Source organism: Cuculus canorus, chromosome Z (genome assembly GCF_017976375.1).
Source record: "Cuculus canorus isolate bCucCan1 chromosome Z, bCucCan1.pri, whole genome shotgun sequence".
In the NCBI taxonomy this organism is placed as follows: domain Eukaryota; kingdom Metazoa; phylum Chordata; class Aves; order Cuculiformes; family Cuculidae; genus Cuculus; species Cuculus canorus.
In genome coordinates this window covers 20,873,829-20,899,592 of record NC_071441.1, presented here as the reverse complement: position 1 = coordinate 20,899,592, position 25,764 = coordinate 20,873,829, and the positions used below count along the sequence as shown (strand labels likewise).

The window sequence follows — 25,764 nt, the reverse complement described above, 5'->3', positions numbered from 1 at the left end:
AATTATTTTCAGAAATATCAGAAAACCACGAAGATAATAGTATTTAGAAAATTCCTCTGTGCGGTTATTGGCTCTTTCATCTTTCCCTGGTTATAAGGTATGATTACTGAAATCCAACAAGAGCCCAGGCATATAGGTCAAGTATTAACTTGGTCAGATACCCCACATAGGAAGATTGCTACTGGTAGAGAACAAGTATAGTACCCTTCAAAAGCCAGTCAGAGCTCTAGAAAGCCCACTTTACTGGGGACACAGTGAAGGCAGCACTTCAGAGTGGTCCTTGCTGTGACTGGCTCCTGACAAACCAAGGCAACTCAGGCTGTGGCAAATTTAAAATAAAATTCTGAGAAACCCAGTGAAGAAACCTTCATTGAAGACAAATATGCCCTGTTTGCAAATTGAAAGACAGTTTGAAGTCTTTCAAAGGTGGAGGTTTGAAGTTTGGGTACTTTTCTCAATACCTTGCATTTAGCACTTGCCAAAGACAAAATACACAAGATGGAACAGCTGATTTGAATGAGGTCAGCACCCCTTTGACAGCATTGTATTATTGCTCAGATATGTGGGCATTTACAGATAATTTTGGACTGGTGATTAGAATGATCATAGAATGATAGAATGGTTTGGGTTGGAAGGAACATTAAAGATCGTCTAATTCTAATCCCACTGCCATGGGCAATGATACCTCCCAGTAGAGCCGTGCAGACTCACCTCGAGAACTTTCAGAGATTGGGCACACACAACTTCCCTGGGCAACCCATTCCAGTGTCTCACCACCCTCATCGTGAAGAGTTTCTTCCTAATATGTAGTCTAAAACTTCCCCTTTCCAATTTAAATCCATTCCCCCTCACCCTATCACTTCATGCTCTTCTAAAAAGTCCCTTCCCAGCTTTCTTGTAGGCCCCTTTCATGTACTGGAAGGCTGCTATAAAGTCTCCCTGGAGCCTTCTCTTCTCTAGGTTGAACAATTCCAACTCTTTCAGCCTGTCCTCGTAGCAGAGGTGCTCCAGCTCTCTGATCATCTTCATGGCCCTCCTCTGGACCTGTTCCAATAGTTTCATATCCTTCTTATGTTGGGCATTCCAGAACTGGACACAATAGTCCAGGTGGAGTCTCACAAGAGTGGAGTAAAGGGGGAGAATCACCTCTCTCAACCTGCTGGCCATGCTACTTTTGATGCAGCCCAGGATACAGTTAGCCTTCTGGGCTGCAAGCAGACATTGCCAGCTCATGTTGAGCTTCTCATGAGTCAGCACGCCCATGTCCTTCTCTGCAGGGCTACTGTCAATCACGTTGTCCTCTGTCCTGTATTGAAATTGCAGATTGCCCCGATCCAAGTGTAGAACCTTGCACTTGGCCTTGTTGAATGTCATAGCACTGAGCCTGACAATAATCCAGAAGCACTTGGTGTGAATGTTGGGGTTATCCTATGTAGGGGTTGGAGTTAGACTTAATGATCCTAGTGAGTCCCTTCCAACTCAGGTCGTTCTATGATTCTATAAGTATAAGGACAAACTTATTTTTTACACTAAAATTTCTCCAGTGTTTCAATATCTTTCCTGTAGATGCCAGTGAGTATCTTCTTCACTTCTTGTCTCTGAGCATTGTTCCATAAATTCCTAAGACCTTTCTCCTAGTTAGGGTCATTGCTTCATACCAACACATAGCAATCACAATTACACTTCCACACTTTTGCAGATAAAGAAAAAAAAAAAAAAAGACTCAAAGAATGAGGGTGGAGATACTGTGAATTCCTTACCTACTGCTTATTTCAGTGGATAGAAACTGATTTTCAGAATCTCTCTTCGTCTTTCTGTTTTACGGGATATCTAAGCCATTTGAACTTTTCCTGAGCAATTCTATCTTCCCACAGCATTTAATTTTTCTGATACAGATTGCAGTTTAAAAGTCACAATGTAGCTAATTGAAAACCCTGTTATAGGGCTTGTCTCATTAAATACTGAAGTACAAGCACCTCCTGAGTGAAATGTGGCAGCTGTTATACCCTGAAAAGCAATGCTGCACAAGAGCACAGGACAGTGAAAGAGAACATTCCATCTAATTGAAACTGCAGGAGAATTGTTAGTAGACAGAATGCAATTATCCATACTGGAAAGTGTCCAAAATACTAGGGTTAACATAGATACTTTTTCCTCACTTTGTGGTATTGAAGGGAAAACAGACTGTTATTTTGCTACATTAATGTGTAAATGATTACAATTTGTGACACTAACATGTAAATCATTAGAATTCCACTTATTTGTTCCAAACCAAAGGAAGATTCTCTATGGAAGGATGTCTGCTACATTATGGAATCAGAATAAAGCTAACTCAGCAGGAAGTGTCATCAATTTACCGTCTTCAGCACAGTGGTCCTTTTGGGTCTCATAAGTTTTGTTCTGCATGAACCCTGAGATCAAAAGCAGTGTTCTGGCTCAGAAATACATCTCTTAAAGAGTGATTTTCCAAAATGATATAACACAAAAAATAAGAATTAGTAAGAAGGTACCTTTTTACTTCCAGCATGATGCTGTTGTGTGGGTGATGGGTTATTTTGGCAGCTCTTTCATCCCCTTGCCATTTTCTCATATCACCATTTATACACTTGCTAAAGCAAGGTTTTTGATCAGTTTTACTGCATGGTCCCTCAAATCAAAAAGTTTCTTGACAGATTTTCTTTTAAAATTCACTAACATAAAGAATTACCTTTATCTCATTTGCAAGGGGTTCCCTATCCTTTGTATATGCTCTGTCAAACAATACAAACTTCCTTTCCCACTGATATTAATGGCATACAAAGATCCATTCAGGTTGAGGAAAAAGCATCCCCTGAAAGTTATCACCTTAAATCTTCAGTTCTGCAGGATAGAAAAAAATTGCAGCCAACAGATACAGTAGACTAATTCTATTTTTTTTAAAGGACTGCAACTGCTGCCTTTGAAATACTTATTCAGAAGGAAATAACACTAAGTGTAGAAACTCAAAAGGTAGTTCTGCAGAGGAAAAAGCTTTTTAATGCATTCTGTGTTGCCAGAATAATTACAAGTAGAGTTCAAACTAATTGATGAGATTGTTCCTGTCAAGTTATTTAGGGTTGAAAGGTCTGAAGTGATGCTATGAAGGTGACTGAGTCACTACAGCAGAAGTTAATATTGAATTTGTCTTGATGAAAGACAGAGGACAAATCACATAGTTTGAAATTTGTTTAGTGGGTGAAGAGTGATCTCTGAGCATGTTGAGCACACTTTTTAAGAAAACTATACAGCTAGTTTACTTAAAGTTAAAAGATAAAACAAACCTAATAGAGAAAAAAATAAAATATATGCATAAATATTAGTGTAATAACTGTAGAAATGTTCTTTCTTTAGCATTTTGTGTTACATCGTCCACAGAAAACATTTTTTTCTCATAAAAAGAACTCAAAGACAGATATTACCTTTTCATCCGTGTAACGGTAGTGTTGTGATATGTTAGTGTCTGTGTTGCAGGCTGATAATATGGTACAATTACCATTTTATCACTCACAGGTGCAATTCAGCTGCCAGAATTAATACAGACCACTCACACAGATTCTGAACCCCTACCGATATCAGAGGTTCTGATGCTTTATTATGAACTAGCATGAATCAGTCTGGGCACTATTCTGACACTGCTGTCATTGCACATTAATATAACTACTCTCTTTGGCAGCAGCAGAGTCCTGCAATGACTTTGAAAGAGTAATGTTAAGACATGCTTTTAAGAGTGTGATGTAATGTGTGTGTGATGAAGACATATTACATTTATTAGCTCATTATCAGTATAATGATTAAGAATATCTCTATATCATATGTATCAGAGCAGAATAGGAGACAAGTAACATGATCATACAGTAAATTTCCAATTTTCTTTAAGAATAACTGTTCTAGAGTTTAAACATTCACTGTTGCTAAAATTTTCTTCCTCCTTATGGTTCAGAAGCTCTTTTACAAAATCTGAGAAAAAAAGAGTAAACTCAGTGATTTGGGCCCCATCTGTGTACTGCAGTCAGTTTACTCGCCTCTGGACTATCAAATTTGAGGCCTATCTGTTCCAGTTTAAGCTGGAACAGCAAAACTGTATTAAATTTCTGGAAAATTCTACTCATTAAGCTGGTGAATGAAAGCACTAGTAACTTTCTCATGGACCTGACAGTAATGGAAAATATTTGAATTAGACATTTAATATTTGTTCTATGTTTCTGAGGCAGAAGACAAAGAATTAAAACAGTCCTTGGAGTTAAAGTCATGACTATCAGAAAACAAAGATACTAAATGCAGCTTGTGTTACTTGTTTATTTTATACTACAAAAGAGCCACACAAATCTTATCAAAAAAAGGGTCTCTTGGCTCTTTTTTTTTTTTCCACATCAAGATATTGCCAAGACTTCTCAGTGGCTTCCACTTTTTATAAGAGTAAAAATGGACAAAAGTCAGTATTTTATCCAGCTTACTTATTCTGATACAAAACTGAAAATTTAAATTTAATGCTTTTGACTAAGTATTAAATATTTTTGTCAGATAATAGGTGGTCAGGTAGGAAAAAGAAAGATCATGAACTTTCTGTGGTTCCAAAGGTCTAGCAATATTTAAAAATTTTCATTTAATGGTAACATACTAAGAGGATTTGGAGATTAATCTGCTGAGGCAAGAAATGTTTCATTTTAGTCCAAGTTCTAGGTACAGCTAGACAGTGCTTAAGAAATCAAAATCTGCTTTCCTGTGTGCTGTGCTATATAAGGCAAGTCATTTACACAGACATGAAATTAACCCTGATACAATGACGATTTCTGAATGGTATCCCAACATAGTATTTTGAATATATTTTCTTCATTGTTTTCTTCTGCTGTGAGTCAATAATATGTTTATGGACCTATGTCTTGAAAAACATTTTTCTATTTATTTTCATCATGCAGGTGTTTATATAAGCTGTGCATTTTATCTATTGATACCACTTTTGTCTCCATTTGTAAAGAGTTTTTGGCACACAAAATAAGTCTTTAGTTTACTGTCCCTACTCTGAACCCTCTTTCTTGCCCAATATGTACATTTAACTATAATTGCCAAGAAATTGTGAGGAATTAGCTGTTCCCTAGCTAGATGTGCTTCATAAAAAAGATCCTTGAAGGCAATAAACAAACTAACATACTGCACATTTTCATAGATTCATAGAATCATAGAATGATTTGGGTTGGAAGGGACCACCTAATTCCAGCCCCCTCTCCATGGGCAGAGAGGTGTGCCTACCCATTTTCTTGGCTTGAAATTCCTAATAAATCAACATGAGGCAAATATTAATATATTAAAGATTAAATACTTTAAGCCTTTTGACAGTAATGGAGTGCATTTTCAAGACAGTTTTAATTTTGATAGTTATTCTTTTTTTTTTTTTCCTTTCCATTTCATCACTGTTTGCCTCAGATAGTAAATATTTCATACTGCTGACTGACACTTCCCAGATGGCACAAGTAAGTATACAACAGTCAGATCTAGTTTAAAGGACTCTCGCTGCAACTTTATTAAGAAATACCATTCCAAATATAGAGCTAATATTTACTCTGTGGCTTTAAGTCCATGGAAGCAATATTCACACACACCATCAGAACTGCAATAGCTGACTCCATCAGATTCCCATCAGTCCTAGTCCCAAAAGAAGGATCAGATGCTCTTGATTAAGATGCCTCCATAATAAATCTCAGAATAGATGTTGATGTCATTAACAGCTGTCTAGTTATGGCAACACTTCTTTAATTTTGAACTCTGAGATAAGGCTTGTAGACTGCATTTTCAGAGGGATTAGTATGCTTGGTAAAGCACCTAACACCAAACCTACAGAAATGCTTTTAGAAATCACATTGATAAGTGATAGCTGATTAAGTGTTTTGGCAAATCTATTTCTATCTTAGAGGTACGGAAATACCTTTCAAAAATCTTAGGTCTAAGGCATTTTTAATAACACAACAAAGAGAATTTATACTACAACTCCCCCCCCCCAAATGCCTGAGGACCACAATATATTGTGCATAATGTTTTTTTCCTTTTCTACTTAAATGCGTCATGGACATAGGATGAGTAAGGAAGAGGGCTTGGAATTTGGAGCATGGCAAGTGTGCTATTCAAAGACAATATTTTTTCTTACCACAAATACACTGATCATCCAAAATGCTGAGAGTTCATTGAAGAACAGATCTGTGATATCTTTATCTGGTTCCACACATCATAAAAGCTGTAAAAGTATGAAGTAGCTCAATCACAGTTTAATTCTTGATCAGAAGAAGTGTGTGAGAAGATTATTTTCTGTTTGGCTATGAAGTGAGTGGACAGCCCCCCTCAGCCTTTATTCACAAAACTCCCGAAAAGTCAATTAAGTGAGTCTGAAATTCATCAATCAGAAGTTACAATAAAATTTTGAAAACATGATAAAAAGTTAAGCTATTTTTGCTCATTGGAAGAGGCTGTATTCATACAGAGTTTTATTTCTTTGTTCAAATATGTATTATCTTAAAGTATCCTTTGGACTTCTAAGAGTGAACCAAGTTATTTTACCATTTCAGTGCAAAATCTTTTAATTCTGTGCTTACTTTCATCATTGTAACGTATCCACTTCAGTGAACCTGTTTTCAATTGATATTAATGTAAATAAGGCAAAAAAGAATTACTTCAAAACGGCCAAATATTACACAGATCACTTGGTTTCTGCTAAGAAACTTGTTTGTTCTCTTTAATGATCAATAAAAACTCAAACCAATCTTTGATCTCTGCTTAGGTTCAGTACACAGCTTCATTTGTGGTTTCTGTCACGCTTCTTGACACTAACTCTTTATTTCTGGAATTCTTGTAAACACTAATCCTTAAAGTAAAACATCTTCAGGTCTAGGAAAACAGACATAGGGAGGATGAGGGTGAACAGTTATTGGGACCCAGTTACTAAGTTATCTGAAATGACTATTGTCCAATATGTATGATTTTAAGTTATAAAGGAATCCAGTATTTTGGTATTTTGAGTAGGTTAGAAAGGATGGCAGAAGAGAGTAACTGTTTCGTCAGTAAACGTGTCACCAAACAGCCATCTCATTTTTGAGTTGCCACCCTGGCACATGACTAGTTTGCCTGTTTTCCAAAGTGTTAGTTGCTCTACTACATATTTATTATCCTGAGAATGACATCCTAAAGTTGTCATACATTAAAAAAAATGAAGATATTTGCTGTGTGAAAGAAAATCTTGCTTTCTTTCAATTTGTTTTGGCTTTGGTTTGTTTTGGTTTCTATGAATTAGACACTTTGAAATAGTCATATGTGCTTTCCCTAATCATTACAGATTCTTAACTTAAGGGAAGTTAATGTGTTATTGAATCTAAAGAATTCAGTAGCCTCTCATTCACTTCAAAGATATGACCACCTTTCTAAACTCAGTTAAAGCATGCTTGCAGAATATGATGCACTCTTGCACCGTCTGTATAGATATTGATCAGTAAATCTTACTTGTAACGTTTCAACAAATCTGACAAATCACAAGATCAGTCACTGCTCTTAAAGGTGACCTGTAGGAGGTTTGTACAGTGTCTGGATTATTTATTTAGGTTCAAAAGAAGGAGGAAAGTAATAATTTACATTAAAGTCACTGCTAATTACAACTTTAACCTTGTGAAGTTTAAAAGTGTGAATAACTCACAGGAGTATAATTCAGCTTCTGAAGTAAATGAATTTAAAGCCTAACAAGTGTGAACACAGACTGAAATAAATCTGTGTGTTCTAAGCCCTTGGTTAGATCTAGTTATCTTTTGTTTGGTGGCTTGTTTGGTTGCTTGGTTGCTTGCTTGTATTTGTCAGTAGTTTTCTCTTCTCTTTTTTTTTTTTTTTTTTTTTTTGTGGCAGAGGAACTGGAATCATCAATAAATGCTGAGGCTAACAGCTACACTTTTAGAACAGTGATAAGCTGTGTAGTCAGTCATATCATGTCATGAACTGACGATATATTATTTATTATGTAAATTCTGACTGCCATTTTTACTTTTATCTGCTTTTTGTCTGCTTGTCCATAATCCCAACAATATATTTGAAAAATCTTGATCGCAATCAGTTTCAAGTATTCATTATTTATACAGTCACATTGCTTAAGAAAATGTCTTCCTCTGTCCCCATCAAGTGAAATATTCTTCCTAGAATCAATCAAACTTCTGCTGCTTGGACACTTATGATCCAGCGTTTCCAATTATTGCAGGACCAAATCCAAGATCTTTGTGCATTGATATAGTAGATTTCAGCCTCATACTATTATCTATTGCTGTTCTTATATATTTCACATGGTTAAGAACCTGAATTTTCTGAATAGAAGCATTTGGTATACTTATGTGAACTTCGTATAGATAGGTTTCATGCTAAAGGTACACATATAACCATACCAGCAGAAAAAGCAGTGAAGAAAAGTAATGGGTAGAACATTTGAAGATTTTCTTCTTCAATGCATAAATATCTTAAGATATGCACATTACAAATCCTAGTATATGTATGACATTTGACCAAATCACTTATGAACGAAGTGCCAATTCTTTAAAAATCAGATTAAGCTTTCATCCTTTCTTATGAAATATTGCAGAGTTCTGCAATAGCATATCTTACTTCAATAGCTGAATGGTTCTGTTGCAAAAGTGTCAAGGGCTCAGATGTAGTAACACTGAACATTGATAACCTCCCCTGGTTATTATTATCTAATTATTATTATTTGAGTCTTACTTTTCCTAAAATAAACACAAAAAACCCTGAGACATCTTATAATATTTAATAGAATATTTTATGCAGCCTTGCATTCAGTGCATTTAAGTGCCCTACATTTTATTTGAGTTAATCTTTAAATGTCGTTAAAATCTGTAAACAAATTCAAGCCTGAAAATGATGCTTCAAGAATTATAATAGTATGTATTTGGAAATGGTGACCCATGGTACAAATGTTGAATTCTGCATAATTTTAGACTTCCACCTATGGAACATTCGGTTATGAATATTACAATTAAATATGTACTCTGATATGATTTGAAATTCATACTACTTGTAAGAAAATTTGGAAATGTCAGATGGATTTAAAAAGAGGAAAGAAATAACTGCAGAAGAGCATTTCCACTTTTATTGCTAATTGTTCTTTTCAAGTATGTATCAGGTATTAGAATATTTATGAGTCATAATTCTGACTATTCCTATGAACAAACATGAATCTGTACATACATAAGACTATGGTATTTGAAAATAGTTGTTAGTGCCAGCAGTATTAAAGGCTTTTTTCTTTTCTTAGGTCTCTGTCCTGAGACACAACAACAGGATGTGCCTCGGGGAAGAGTAAGTTAATAGTTTCCTTATCTTTGATACTTTTTCACTATAATAATAACTGCTTACTGTATCTTGAGTTGCAATGAAATGAATCTGTTATTCAAGAATTTTGAAAATAATAAGTCACCCCCTATTTACCAAATCCTACACTATTTATTCAGATTTGACCTTGATTTCAGCAGGAGCTTTGCCCAATTAACATTTTTTTGAGTGCATTGAATTTAAACATGAGCAGTTCTAGTAAATTAGTATTAAATATTTGAGCAGATATGTTTCTCATGATCTCCTAAAATGTTACAAATAGAGAAACATCCTAGGTGGTTTTGTTCATTCAGGTAACTTTCCTCTTTTAAAGAAACCCTAGGGAAGATGAGATTTCTTATAAAACAATGAAGACACAAAAAGTGGTGCAGTACATTTATTAGTGTCTTTTCACTGATGTACATCTTCCATACGTAAATACCATATGGAAAATTACTTTTATGTGTTTAGCTACCTATTAACCATGGACTTTTTCCTCTATCTCTGCCTGAAATAGCTTTCTTCTCTGAAGAGCTTTCAAAACTGCTTTTTATTGTAAAAAAAAAAAAAAAATCAAAAAACATAAGTCTAATATACAATTTCTGTCTCTCTCACACATAGTGTACTTGATAAGCTTTAAGAAGCACTTTTCATCTACTCGCTTTGTATTTTTTTCATTTACCCCAATAACAGCAGGTTCAAGTGCCAGTGACTCAATAACATAGCTTGAGCAGAAATGAAGAGTATCTGTTAACTACTTGGTGCTGAGGGAATGACTAGCAGCAAAGTCTTTGCTATATCAAGTCTCTGCTGAGTCAAGAAGTTGTCATGTTTTTTTCAAAAGCAAAATTAGTGCAGTGTAAGTAATATCGATTTCCAAGTGGTATGATGTTACATTACAATGCTGGCTGCTAATCCTTATTTCTATTTGTTAAAGGTACCACAAAGTGTGCTTGAGTGGAGAAAGTAAAGTTGCAAAAATTCTACAGTTATAATAGACAATATGAGACCACCTGGAATTTTGCTTTTGTTTTGATGAGTTTAGGACTTGGATTTTAGACCAAAGATTAATCCCAGTCCCTAAAGAAAAAGGAGTTCTCTAGCCAGGAAATAAATCTACACAAACAAAAAACACGATGCAATGAGTTGAAGGTAGGAGCAATACTGAGAGTACATCATCTGTGCCTGGCTCCTGGGAGAATCTTTCATTTCTCCTTTCCTCAAAGATAAAAACAATCTTCCACAGCTACTGGAACCACTTGAGGTATATCTTCAATCCATTTCAGTTGTCACAATTTTGTTCCATCAGCATAGTGGTATTTATTTTCATTGTCTCACTGCTTGAACATAAATACTTATTACCTCAATTAATGAGTTTCATTTTTTTTCCTTCCTTTTATGTGTTTTGTGAGAATATACTGTTCTTCCAGTCACATTTGCAGGGCACTCTAAAAGACATTTGGCATAAACCCTTTGGTTTTGGAGCTATGCTTCTTTCAAGCCTACCAAGAAATTGGTATTGTACTTGATTCACGAGTGTCTTTTTGTTCTGAAGATATTCTTTAATATTCATCATTGCATCCTTATGGCACCTCAAGATATTTTAACTAGATAGTTCTAAGCAGAGGAAGAAGTGAAAATTGAGTTTTCTTTCCTTAGAGTTATCATGTTGCTTATACATAACCAGTCTGAACAACATATTTAGAAGTCTGAAGGATAACTGATCTTTCACTAAATTATTTTCAGATAGAAGACTCTGAGGAAGCAGTTTATTTCATTAAGTTGCAAGTAACACTATCAAGGCATTTCTAGCAAATTAGGAGGAGAAAGGGACTCTGAAAAGGAAAGTGTGAGAGTTATGTCCTAAGCACAGTATTTTGACTCAAAATACAGTAGAATATTTATACCATACTATCTTTTATTGATTTCAGATATGTGCTACAGTTGTATACATAGATTCCTAGGATAGAATCACAGAATTGTTGAGATTGGTAAAGGCCTTTAAGATCATCAGGTCCAACCATAAATTTAACACTGCTAAGGACTGTCTCCCAAGGGACTCTGACAGCCATATTCCTAACCTGGCCAAAGTCTGCCCTCTGGAAGTCTAAGAGGGGCAGTCCTCCCTCCCTACTTCTGCAAGAACTGAAAATGCTGTCATTTCGTGAGTTTGTAAATATTTTTCAGTTCCATCTGTTTCTCTGCATACAGCAAAAATTTTTCTAGTATTTCAATAATTAAGTTCTAGGTTCTATTATTATTTTATATGTTATGTGTTCCTTAATAAAATAGACTTTGTTGACACTTCTAATCCTTTTTAATTACTACAGCCAAATCAGTAGTTGTTAGTGTTGTTTACAAGTGAAAAAAAGATATAAGAGTTCAGTCTTAAATATGTCAAAAACTGTGAGCTATTTAGTAAAACACAACTACATCCCACTCAGTATTACAGGAAGAAAAAAAAGGACATAGATATAAACTAAGGAAAATATCATAGTTTCATAAAACAAATACACAGTGTATGCCTCAAACTGGAGTAACCAAAATGTTATCCAAAACATCTATATGTATGTTTTTATATATGAACCACTTCTTTTTCTCCTTGTGTATTCAAAACTGACTATAAAACCAAAAAAGATAGTACATTATTTCTATTATGCCTGGGAAGGTCCTGAAAATATAGCAATGTTTTCCTTTTTCCTTACTGCGACACAAAAACTTTAATTTTGTTATAAATCAAAAGGCAGGTTTGTTAGTTGTTCAAAGACAGATTCAAAGTTGATATGCTCTACACAACCACACCACATCACCTCACTTTTTTTTTTTTTTTACACTAAATAGGGGAAAACAACTGAAAAAAACAAGAAAAAAATAGTCAAGTCACTTATGTTTTGTGAAAAGAAAAAGTAAACCTGCCATTGGGGATATCTTAACCAACAGATGCGAACCAGGTATCTGGAATGGATATGAATAATATTTCCAATTCAGGATGGGAGCTTCCCTTTCTGAAAAGCACAAACAGAAGATCTTCTCTGTATTAACCAACTGGCAGTAGTTCCTAATTATTTTGTAATGTATGACAGGCAACTCAGCACGTTTTAGTACTGTGGTACTTTTGTGAACACTGTATGTTTAGAAGGCTATAGGCAGTTACCATTATCTCAGGATGTGAGATTTTCTAACCACAACAATGACAAAGTATTTCCTACATAACTTCCCTTTCTACATGAACTGCTGGTGTCCATGTGAAAGTCCCAGTCAGCTGTCCTATTTGGAAATTTTCCTTGAGTATTTGAAGGTCTGCACTGCAGTGTTTTACCTGCTCAAAGTGAACCGAAGGCAAAATGGTTAGAAATATGTTTTGAAGTAAAAAAAGGCAATATAGTATTTTTATTATCCAAACACTAGAGTTTTAATTTATTGCCTTTTCTGACTGTATTATTATAACAGCAGCAAGTAGGGAAAATGTAAGTATAGGAGTTTTGTCTTAAAGGTGCACAATGGTATATATCAACATCATTCCCAGAAACTCCTTTAACTATACCTGTTTTGAGGTGTTTGTGTTTCAGTTGATTTTTATCAATTTTTTTTTATTTTAGTGTTCCTTAACAAAAAAGGAACCCCTATGAACATTATACTTGAAGCAATAGTCAGGTAAGATTAATTTGATACAATTATCAGTGGATAATTTTAGACAAACAGAATGTGGTATTTTGCCTTTGCCAAAGAGATAAAAATTTTGCATTATGCAATATAAACAACAATATTCTTGCACCGCAATGCAGAATTTTGTCTACATAATCTGATATTGTGGATCAGGCAGCCAGATCAGTTTTTTTTCTTTTCTACGCTATGTGTTTCTATATGTTTACCCATAAATTATTTCTAAATAGATTATTTTGCCAGGCTTGTATTGCTAATGAAGAATTTTCTCAAACACTTGCATCTTTGCGTGATTTGAAATTTGATCTCAATGATCCCTCTACTTTATAATTGTGATGGCAGGAAGTTCAATATTTCTGCTCAAATAAAATGGCTAGTAGACATATTTACCAAAGGCCTTATGATGTTTGCAGTCGACTTTGCAGAAGACAACATTTATAAAACCTTTACAGTGTCTGGCAGGTGCCAAATGTTCTCCTGGGGATTAGTGTTATTCAGATATTGTCTTTCATTTGAACTTCAAACACTCTTTTTCCTTTTATTTTTTGGAGTCAGCTTTGTCATAATTTTTGGAATTTGAAACCTTTTTACTTATGTTATTATAATACTTACTATGACTTAAATTTTGGGAAATAAATGCCAGTAAATCTAAGGACTACTAAATCTTTAAGAGGATGAAAAAAAGGGAAGATGTGTAAATTTAGTTTGAATCACTCAAAGGGCTAAAAAGCACGACCTGTGCTATCCATATTTTTCCTTTTATTCATTTTTTTACTGTGTAAAACGAAGGCAGGTAGTATTTTTCCAGTAGTTACATCTTCGGCATCTAATTCCACAAAGACCTTACTGTACTACAAGTAGACAAAAGATTATGTTTTGTAAGACTTAGCCTTAACAACATAAATCAGCAAAAAATTCCATTTTGAAAGTGAAAAAAAGAAGATCTCAAGAACAAAGACTTGACCGATTATTCTTCTTTAAAGGCCTAAAAGTAGGTGAAAACTATGCAATCCATCTTTATTGATTCTAAATTCCTAGCACATGAAAATTTGGGAACAACAGAGGGAATCCAGAGTCTAAACCAAAATGGTACTCAGAAAGAGGGTCATTAGAAAATTGTTTATAAACTTTCTTTCTTTTGTTGTTTTTAGTATTTAGAGAATGTATTTAATTTCATAGTATACGTTAAAGTAAGCTCAATGTAAAATTAAAATGGAAAAAAAATCTTTAAAATGTCAGTGACAGAATTCAGGCTGCCCAACATATCTCCTGTTTTGGAAACCAGGATTATATATTATTTATTCTTAGAACTGCTAAGTACTTTTTTTCCTAGCTGCTAAAGAGAAAAGATCCTAAGGATCTACCTTCCATCTTCCCTGATTTACCACAACCCTTTTGGGGCTGAATGAAAAGAAGTTCAACAAAGGTCCTACAGTTGTTTTTCTGGAACAGAAAATATCTTCTCAGACCTCAGCCCCTCTGACTGATGAATGAAAGTTTGTCCACCTTGTTGTTTGTTTTCCTTTTATTCTAGAAATGCTTGGGAAACGAAACTCAGGTTCTTTCAGCAAGGCTTTTGCATGTTCTCTGCTGAACCATGTGCTGCAGTCCATTAATTTTTGACATCTCTGACCAATTTCAGTTTGAGCTGAGCTTTTGCTTTTCTAACTGTATCTCTGCGTGCCCTTGTAGCTCTCAATAGGTATTTGTCCACTTTTCCAACTCTTGTATGCTTCTCTTTTAGTTTTGAACAGACTCAGAAGCTTGCAGCTAAGCCAAAGGGGTCTCTTTCTCCTCCTACTTCCCTTAGTTTTAGGGGGGATGAATAGTTACTGTGCTTCCAATAGAGGGTTTCTGAAAAATTTCCAAGACTCTATAGCTCCTTTATGCTCTGAACTTGTGAAATAAAGAGAAGAATAAGAAATCTGAGGACGACTACAAAAGTGTGAAGATTCTGGCACAGAAATGTGTATTTAGTCTAAATAAGAGACACTTATTCAACAATTCACTATATGTGTTTCATATCTTGTTCGTTGTAAAATGTGCAACCTAGCAATATTTTTTTTTGTAGGTATATAAAGAATGTTCATAGAATCATAGAATCACCAGGTTGGAAAGGACCCACTGGATCATCGAGTCCCACCATGAGAGAATGTTACTAAGAATTTTTAAAGTCTTAGATAAACTGCTAGGCAAAAAATGGACAGTTTTCCCACACAGTATCTTAAAACAAAAAACAAACAAACAACCCCTACCCCCCCAAACCTCTCCTGCAAAAAGATACGATTACTGAAAAGAAAGATACTGTTATTTAATAATTTAGTAAGTAATCTAAAACTTTTTTATACCTTCATGATGTGGTTTGATATTTCAGAATCTTTCTTCCAAAAATGAAGTGGAGTGGTACTTTCCACTTTGAAATTTTAACCTTGTGAAACAGAAAACAGATTAACAAGCTGTCTGCAGGTATGGTTACTAAGTGATCACTAAGCACAGTGACTTCTTATGAATATAAACAATAATTTTAAAATAAATTATTTTCTAGTTTAAAAGGTTTTGCACAGCTTTCTCCAAAACAAAATATGGAAGACTAGCCAGGAAAAAGTAGAATAAAAGTATGTTTTTTGTTTCACATTTCTCTTATTAATCCTTTTTCCTGATGTAAACAAATACCAGAGTTTATAACCTGATTGATAATGTTTCATACACTTGTATTCAAAGAGTACATCTTATCAGTTGCTTTATCTCAGTGCATATTCAGTGAGGAAAATGTGTATTATTAATCAGATTATTATTATCAATAATATACATTTGGAATTACTTTGTCTCACAGTGAAGATTTCCAGTATATCTCTCCTCTCAGAGAGAGTAGTTTGAGAGGAAAGATGGGCAAGTAAAAACTCATACAAAAAACCAAAAAAATTCTTCACTGTCTTAGTAGTAGATCCTGATTTCATTAAAAAAAAGTGCATTTTTAACATAAAAGCATTTTTTGCCTCTCATGAAATGCTTTGGTTTTCCTTTTTAAGTTTTATTCAACTCGTGTGAAACATGGCTTACTGTTCTGACTACACTGGCGTAGTAATACATGATGACTCTCCTGCATTTTAGAGGGTTGTACTTATACCCACCTCACCCAAAAGAACTTGAAACCTTGTTAAAAGTTTAAAAATTTGGCTGTCATCAAAGTCAAGATGCAGCTCTTTGAAAATAAGAAAGAAAGAAAGACTGAACTAAGACCTGACGAAAAGGTACATATTTTGAATTTTTTTCTATCAACTATGTTTCTATCCTAAACTTAAGGAATACATTCCTATTGTTCTGGATCCTATACAAATCTAGACGAAAGGCAGTAACTCCTAATTTGGATTGCTCATGATATGGAACAGAAATTTAAGGATTAATTCAGGACCTTAATTAATAATGAAGGATTAATTCAGTGTAAAGCAACCCTGGTTTTGCTGTTCATTCTGTACTACGAAAGCCCACATAAAATGGAGCTCATAACAGTGTTGGCTTACTACTTTTATTGTCTACAGAAACTTAACAAACTTTGAAGACATAAATGCAAGAGAGTGTTTTTTCTAGGAATTCTTTCGAAAGTCTAGAAATAAGAGATGATGTAATGAAATGTGAACATTCAAACTTCTTCCTCACAGATATTGCTAATGAAATGGAAGATTTACTTTAATTTGGCTATACTTTTTTCCACAACTCAAATAGAGAGTTTCCCCATTTTTGGCACCAATTTAAAGTCAAAGTTCCTTCTGGAATATATCTGTGCTTTTGATCTATTCAATAAAGGAACAGTGAAAGAGACACAGCAGAAGAGAATCTTTATTTTATTTATTTCTCTTTCCTGTGCTAGGTAATCCTACATTGGTGAGAAAATTCAAAGAGAAGGAGGATGTATAGTGTCTACTACAATGCATAGTCTTTGCGGTCATTTTCCTGCATGCGGTATTATTTACGTTAAACAATCATCTCCTGCATGAATTATTTTCAGACGCATTTTGAAAGAGTAATTTTACAGAGTCTGGAGAATTTCTTTTATCAGTCATAACAGAAATCTTTCCAAGCGATACTGTGCAATTAAGCATAAACTCCCCTGCCTGAGCAGCAATCCTAAATCAAATTCTGTGTTTCCAGATGTTTCTCATAACTGTTTAGAATATTTCCAAGCATACCCCTTTACAACTGACATTTCACTGATACGTCTGGAGTTTCCTGGATTTCACCTTCTTTTTGTTTTCTTTTTCTTTTAATGATAGCTAGTTCTGTTAAAATGTCCTCTTTTAGGTGCTTATGCTAAAAACACTGGCAGAATACAAGTGTACAAACCTGAGGTAGGGCCAAATACAGAGAAAAATTAGGAACAACTTAGTAAAGTCTTTCACCCACTTATTTCAGCATGCAAATTGGAGGGGTTTTGCAGGTTTTTTCCCGAAGATTTGTGTATTACAACAGCAAGCCATTAACATGAATTTTACTCTTCCTTACCCATTTTCTGATTTAGCACTTTGAATTTGAGTGAAGAAATATGCATAAAATTTATCTCAAAAAAAAAAAATATTACTTTCTGGAGATCCAAGCTAAAATGGGTGGGAAATAGGGGAAGAAGAGAGAGTCTAAGTATATTTCTTTGATTAAATTACTCACTCAATTAATAACTGCCCTTAGTGAACATTTCTGAGCCTCAATATTTTACTTCTGTTTAAACTGGATGCATTACCAAGCATAAATTAAAAACATGTAAAGGAGAGCAATTTACTTAGTAAGTGGGTGAAAAAAGGAACTTTTTTTCAGAACTTTCTAAATTTTAACAACCTGTAATTTTTTTTTTTATGATAATCAGTTCATGCTGAAGCAGGTTCACCTAGAGAAGGCTGCACAGGAATGTTTCCAGGCAGGTTTTGTATATCTCCACAGAAGGAGATTCTGCAAACTCTCTGGGCAGCCTGTTCCACTGTTCCATCACCCTCACAGTAAAGAAGTTTCTCTTCACATTCAGCTAGAATTTTTTTGTGTTCCAGTTTGTACCCTTTGTCCCTTATCCTGTCGCTGGGCACCATTGAAATTCCCATCTGCTTGACACCCGCCCTTTAAATATTTATAAGCATTGATAGGATCCCCTCTCAGTCTTCTCTTCTTCAGCCTCTCAGCATTTCCTCATAAGAGAGTTGCTCCAGGCCCCTAAATGTCTTTGTGGCCCTCTGCAGGGCACCCTCCAACAGTTCCTTGTCTTTCTTGAGCTGGGGAACCCACAACTGGATACAGGCACCCAAATGGGGCTCCCTAGGGCGGAGTCAAGGGGGAAGATATTTCTCTCCACCTGCTGGCCACACACTTCTTAATGCACCCCAGGATACCACTGGTCTTCTTGGCCACATTGCTGGCTCATGATTAACTTCTCCTCCAGCACTCTTAGCTCCTACTCCACAGGGCTGCATTCTACCAGGTCGGTTCCTAATCTGTACTGGTGCAGGATGTTAATCCTCCCTAGGTACAGGACTCTGCCCTTGACTTTATTGAACTTCATTAGGTTCCTCTCTGCCCAGGTCTCTAGCCTATCTTGGTCTGCTGAATGGAGTTCTGGTGTATCAGCCATTCCTCTCACTTTTGCATTATCAGCAAACCTGTGGGCAGTATACTCTGGATATAAATATTGCCTTAAAAGGTGTATGTTTGGTTCTTAAGTATCATGCTGGTATATAATATTTCCTTTACAGTTGTTCTAAGATTTCTTATGCTTTAATTTCATCATGTGTAGTGTTTTACCACTTTGCTGCTGAACTGCTTTGCCCTGTTTCTGAAGTTATGTGCAGGGAACACTCAAAAAATCAGAATAAGTTGTTCTCTCAGGAAACACATATCATATTAAGTGCTGCCAGCATTTCAAGCAGTTGTCTATAGTTTGGATTTCACCCCACGCTAAACTACTTAGAACCTCTGTTACTCTTATATTGAACAGATTCTAAATAACATACCTCATGCGAGGTGATGTAATTTGCATTTTTTCCCTTAGTTTTTTAACTCATGTTTAGAAGTAGAAATTACATTTCTTTAGTCTCTGGTGTTTGTTACTAGTTTACACTCATACAGGACAAGTTATTGTAGCGGAGAGACACACAGTCTAAATCTCAATGTCTTAGTTGGGGTTACAGAACAAGGTGGAAAATGAAGGAAACATGGGCTTCCTATGGGCGTGCTTTCAAACATACTTTCAGAGTTCTTCTTGGTTTAGATAATTTCATTTTCATTGGTTTCTTTGACATGAGAAAAGCCTTGCTGTTCCACTTTAAAAAAAAAAAAGAATAAAAACTTCCATCTTCTTGTATTTGCTTTGCAGCTACAATTTCAAATTACAATAATTTTTAGTGGTTAGAAGGGATTAGCCCAGCTTGAGTACATGCATTTTGTTGACTAGGATACTGAGGTCTGAAGATAGGAGTCCAAACCTTTTACCCCAGTTTTCTTGAAGGAAGCCTAATCAAAATGAATATATAAACACTTAATGGACTAAAACACTAATATTACCGACAAAAAAGCATACAGCAGCCCCGTTTCTCCATCAGTCACGTTCTGAGGATCTACTTCAAAGGCACTGTAATACAAAGGCACTTTCTGCCAATACACAGATGTAGCCACTTACAAGCTAAGAGGAGACATAGCCCTGATCAACCTTTGCTTCCTCCTTTGGAGTGTGCCACAATCCTAAAACACTCCTGGAAGAAGTTGAGGAGGGTCAATTTCCCAAAGATCATTTTCATGTCAAAGCAATGGCTTACTTCCTGTTTGTCATTAGTCAAGAACAGTAAACTACAAGATCTAATCCTCCTAGATTCTTTTCTGTCAGTTGTACATCTAAATATATGCACTGGCATGGTGGCAATGCTTCAGACTAAAAGGTGCACACTTGCTTACTAAATGAGAAGGAGGAAGGTTTTACCGAATAAGGACATCTGTTAAGAATCAAGAATAGCAGATTTTCAATGGTCAGACAAATGAATATTTGTTTGAGTTATGCAGGCTGGAAGACTGCCAAGATTATTTCCTGCATGAGTTGGAATTAGCTATGTTTTGGCAACTCAGCTATGTTTTGAAACCTCAGTTCTTCAGCACTTCCTTTAGACTGTCCTAAAGGTGTATGCAGACACGCACACACAATTATGACATGGGCTAGCTTGGCAGAAGTGTTTTGGGAGAGAAAAATTTTTAACCATCTTTTTTTTCACTAGTGTTAGCCTGGAGACCACACTGACACACAGCAAAATAGTGAAGAGGACATTGTTGAAAGCTGAAGACTCCCAGGAGGGTTTTGATCTTGCCACATTTGTATATTTTTAATTCATCTAATGTTTATTTCTGCTTTTTGTCACATCTTTTAATGCTAGTGACAGGGCAGCAGTCATTATTTCCTTCCAGTTAGAGTTTATCTCTCTGGTAAGTACTAATATGTAATCTATAATCCAAATAGTCACTATTGAAATGCTATACTGTGCAGCATGTGATCAGTTTTGACATATCTTCAGCTACTGTCGTAAGGGGCTGGTGTCTTTTTTATTTGTCCCCCAATCCAACTGACCTTACAACATAAATTTTCCCTTGTCTATTGAGGCATTTCATTGATGTAGCATCTCCCAAAAATGGGGCAAGTATGTTTCCCTCTGGAAAAGAAATTTTGACACTAAAACCACAGCAAAAAATCTGTGAATTCTAATTATTTATGATGTGTTAAAATACATATTTCTTAAATCACATAGAGAGATAGATGTAAGTAGGTTATTCCTGTACCAGGTAGCTATTATAATAGTGTTTTGTAAAGGTTTTTATAAACTATATTAGAAAGAGATTGTATTCTGATTGTTATGACAGGTGACCACGGCTATTTTAGTTACTACAGTGTCTTCACAGTATGTGTTCATAATAAAGAATTAATCTAAAAGGAAAAGGGCAAGAAAAAACCCGCACCTGCTGCAGTTGTACTATCAAGACAGTTGGATAATTCACCAGTTATGTTGTTTAGCGTACTCTTCCCTTTTGGACTAGAAAGTTACATGATGATATTACATGATATTACATGATATTACATGATATATTAGAATATTAGGAAAGAAAAAAAAGAGAGACTGATAATAGTAAATTTTAAAACATATTGCTTTCCTGATGTTCTATTTCCATTTAACAATCAGCTTTGTGATTCAGCTGTGAAGATTCATCTTCTTGTGTATCAGTCTGTAATGACCCTCCTTTAGGGCACACCCTCTCTTCCAATTCTTGTTTATTAATTAGGCAATTAAAAATACTAAGTCTTTTTTATTATATGTTAGAAATGTGATTTGTTAATAACCACAAAAGCATAAAATCCCCACCAAACAAAACCCACAAACAGCAAACCATCACAAAGGCAATTGAGTTGACACAACAGAGGTGGAGGGTAGGGAGCTGGAAGGAAGCTAGCAAAAAGCTGCTGAAGATGAAAATGAGTCATTCACCTCTTAGTTAGATTTACTCTCAGTAGAAAAAGGCACACAAACACAGTCTTATACTACTTTGATACAGAAGTTCTTACAAAAGATGTCCCTATTATGTCTAAATAAATCCTCTCAAGAAAACAAAACCAAAAAGAAACCCACAAAACAATCACATATTTAAAATTATTTTCCATAGTCTTGACGAAAGATATGGCAGTGATGTTCACTGTGTGTTGTGCTGTATTTTCTACATCAGTTCCGTCTTTTGTTGAGTCCTTTTTCCCCAACCAATACCCTGACAACTGAAGGCTGGGAATGTTTTTCTTACAAGAAAAGAAAAAAAATGGAGAAATATTTATCTTTGCATTTATGAAATTATAAGTAAGCAATAATCACAGAAAAAGGAAAAGAACATTTAAATTCAATAATAAAATTCAATGCAAAATTTTTTAAGATGAGCAACAAGTGCTTACATCTCTCTGATCTCCCCTTTTTTATAGCCCATCTTATAAAGAAATATAAATCCATTTTATGCAGTCATAGAAGCTGCATGGTATTTCTGCTTCTAGCTAGTTGGAGACTCATGGAATTTTTACTGTCAGGTGTTGGAGCTTTCAATTTTTTATTTTTTTTCTACTAAGGAGCTTGTTTAGTCAGGAATTCATTAAGTGAAATATCAAAAATGAAATATTGCAATAAACTCAGAGAAACAAAGACAAAAAGCAGACAAAAAAACCCAACTGAGGCAAGCCTCAAGCAACAGAGGGTTGTTTCTTTTTTTAACTTCCATCTCTCTGATGTCTGCTTGAGATGGATGATGTGGAAATGAACATCAGACTAAATCTTCAACTTTGAATACCAAAGATGTTTATAACATCAGACAACATTTCTGTTTCTCTTTGGTTTTCTCCCCATTTTTGTGCTGAAATTAGTAGCTCTAGGAACGGCTGAAAGCGGTAGTGCAGTCAGATTCCTGAGCAGTGCCTGAATTGCCTGGCCTTTGGCAAAGACTTTACTTCATTTATGCATGTAAGATTCCTAAATGTGTGACTGTACTTAACCTTTTATATATGTTGTGGGAGCCTACACAAAACTTCCAATTCCCATGAAATCCTCAGCTCAAACATGACTTGCAAAACACCTGAGCAGGTCGAAAACAGTGTGTGTACTTATAAATGATGAACAGGTCTACAGCAGGGTAACTGTTACTCACAGTTCCAGACATATTTCAAGTCTTAATAGACTAACAAGTGAACAAAGCTGCAAAGAAGGAAAGTGTAAATGATGTGAACTTTCAAGATTAGTGTTAATCCCGATGATGCATCCTTTCTTTTTGTCACATAACTCTATCTCTGTCTTTTTCATTAACACTTGTATCATTTCCCCAGTCCTTTCCTGAAGAAGTCATTTGGTTTTGAACCTCAAAACATGTGTTGCTCAATTCTTAGAGTCTCCTGATTCTGCTAAGACTGTAGTGACAATAACTCCCTCAGTTCACATGTAGTGCAAGCTTTCAGGGTAGGGAAAGTCCTGATAGCGGGAATATCCTGTTCTTTCTGTGATCCTGTTTATCCAATGGTTCAACAGCAGCTAGGACAATAAGGTAGACGAGGGCCATTTACCATGTCCTAGAGGAAGAAATAATTACCTCTGGATGGGGTAAAAAAAAAATAAAATTCTTATATCAGTTTTGCAACCAGAGGAAGTGCTGGGGTGCTTATACCCTAAAAGGTCATATATTAATCTTAAAGTAACTGAATAGATTCCAATCAGCCATGCCCAGGCACCAAATGTCTGAGTCCTTTCAAGCTAATGTCTGAAGATAGCATGATTCTGTATCGGAACAATACAGTAGGACCCCAGTAAAAATCTCAAGCCACGTATGGATTAAATGCAGGTGAAATGTATCACTGTGACTTTGAGTCATTCAAAGGTTGTGCTAATTTTATTTTTCCATCATTCTCAAGATCTTAATCAGAGTCAGAGCAGAAGATTATGGTCTGCTGAACTCCCTCACTTCAGAGTTTCAGTGTCTGCTACCTGCTACTTTTGTGCTTCAAAACCCTCAGAAATTTTGCATCACAGAAATATGGAATATCCTCCCTTTGTTCTATTTTGAAAAAGAGAGTAGATCTATACTACACTACTTAATTATACACTGAGGATCCCAGTCCTGCCCGTTGAATAAAAAAATGCTTTTAGATCTCCAGTGAAGGGAAGTAGAATTTAAATTGTAATTTGACCTGTTTCACACATTCACATTTGCAGATGTAGCATGAGAGAGGATTTGAAACTCAGCTCTTCTATCACAGCAGGATTATAGCGATGTTGCTCTACTGCCAATTCTTACTTAACTTGTGGTGCGTAAAGTTCAGAGTATCAGCTATCATGTTAACATTGTGATGAAACAGTCAATGTTTATTTTTTATTTTGTGCACTGGTGGGCTCTAAGCTGGCAAACGAGATAAAGATACTGAAGTTAAGGAATGCCCAGATACGAAAGTTAGATTCATCAAGTGTGAATATTATATTCTGAAGAAGACATCTACAAAGCATGTAGCTTAAAGGCCCTAAGCATTGCTTAGGCTGATGTTTCTATTTATTAGCATGTTAAATTTCACTAAATGAATAACATACCCAGATGCAATAGTAATATTTCTGATATTTTACCCAGTTTGAATTTATTTTGTTTAGTAATTCATAGTAGTACAAAGTTTTTGATATCTCTTTGGTGTCTGCTGTATTTTACCTTCTAGGTCAAACATAGGAAAATGCCATAGCTCATAGTGATTAGGAAGTTATTAAGTAAGTCTTTGGGGACTTATAATATCTTTCACTGAATTCATCGTATGTGGAACCTGGATCATGACACCTGTTCCTAGTACAGTGAAGTTACCCTTTTGTCTCAGAATGGTTTTTCAAACTGTAGTTAAGTAATTTTTGTAGTTCTCTAGTCCTCATGGCTATCTGAATTTTACACAAGACTTAAAATTAATATTTTGAATATATAATAAAAGTGCATAGAGTGACGAGAGTACCGTCACACGAGAATATCAGAATGTTTGAGAGCAGAGTCCCCATTCTGTCCTCATAAAGCTCTAATTTATGACCTCCATGACAACTCAAGATATATCCACAGAAAAAGAGCAAGCAAACCCAAACCTTTTGTTTCAACAAACATGTTGCTTTGCCCTCATCTTTTTCTTTCTTTTCTTTTTCTTTCCTTTCTTTTTTATTCTCATTTTTTTTTTTTAATTATTTTTCATTTTTGTGGGGATTCTTCTGGAATATATATTCTCTTCTGTGGGAGTATTACAGATGACAATATCAAGCCGTTCATATGTTCTCATCTTTTTCTTATAAATGAAGTGTCTGATAATCTGTAAGAAATGTTTTATCTTTGTAAGAGTAATTGTTTCCATCCACTGGAAGGCAAACAATCTTATTCTCTCAGTCATCAATTAGATATTCTGTGGCTTGCAAAGCCATAAGATTATTGAATAATTGTGTCTGCTTTCTGGGCAACTAAAGGGAGACATTGCTACTGTTTCTGATTGGTTTTTTGGGTTCTACAGTCTCACAGTGCCCCCCTTTAGTCCTTCAACTTAACAGCATTGTGCAAATGTATATATATACATATATACATACATATATATGTATAAATGTATATATATAAATATATAAGTACACACACAAAATGCATCTTCATTCAGGGAATTGTTATATAAAAAGTAGTGTTATTTTGATTTTTATACAAATAGGTATATATAAAAATAGATGTGCAAATATTATCATATAGATGCCTAATGCACACAATCAGCAAAATAACAATGTGTTTTGTTATCCCTAATACAGATTTTATATAATTCCAAAACCATAGAATCATAGAATCACCAGGTTGGAAGGGACCCACTGGGTCATAGACTCCAACCATTCCTAACACTCCTTACACCATGCCCCTCAGCACCTCATCCACCCGTCCCTTAAACATCTCCAGGGAAGGTGACTCAACCACCTCCCTGGGCAGCCTCTGCCAGTGCCCAATGACCCCTTCAGTGAAAAATTTTTTCCTGATGTCCAGTCTGAACCTCCTGTGGCGGAGCTTGAGGCTATTCCCCCTTGTCCTGTCCCCTGTCACTTGGGAGTAAAGGCCAGCTCTCTCCTCTCCACAACCTCCTTTCAGGTAATTGTAGAGAGCAATGAGGTCTCCCCTCAGCCTCCTCTTCTCCAGGGTAAACAACCCCAGTTCCCTCAGCCTCTCCTCTTA

At 35.3% G+C, this 25,764-nt stretch overlaps 1 protein-coding gene across 19 annotated transcripts in view; it reads left to right on the top strand.

Annotated features, from left to right (window-relative positions):
- Nucleotides 1-25,764, top strand: part of PTPRD (protein tyrosine phosphatase receptor type D) — a 928,191-nt gene that overhangs the window by 135,047 nt on the left and 767,380 nt on the right. For all 19 annotated transcript variants that reach the window (XM_054055286.1, XM_054055289.1, XM_054055284.1 and 16 more), the window contains exon 3: nucleotides 9,305-9,348. The gene's annotated coding sequence lies outside the window, so the exon portion shown is untranslated. The remainder of the gene's footprint in view (nucleotides 1-9,304; nucleotides 9,349-25,764) is intronic.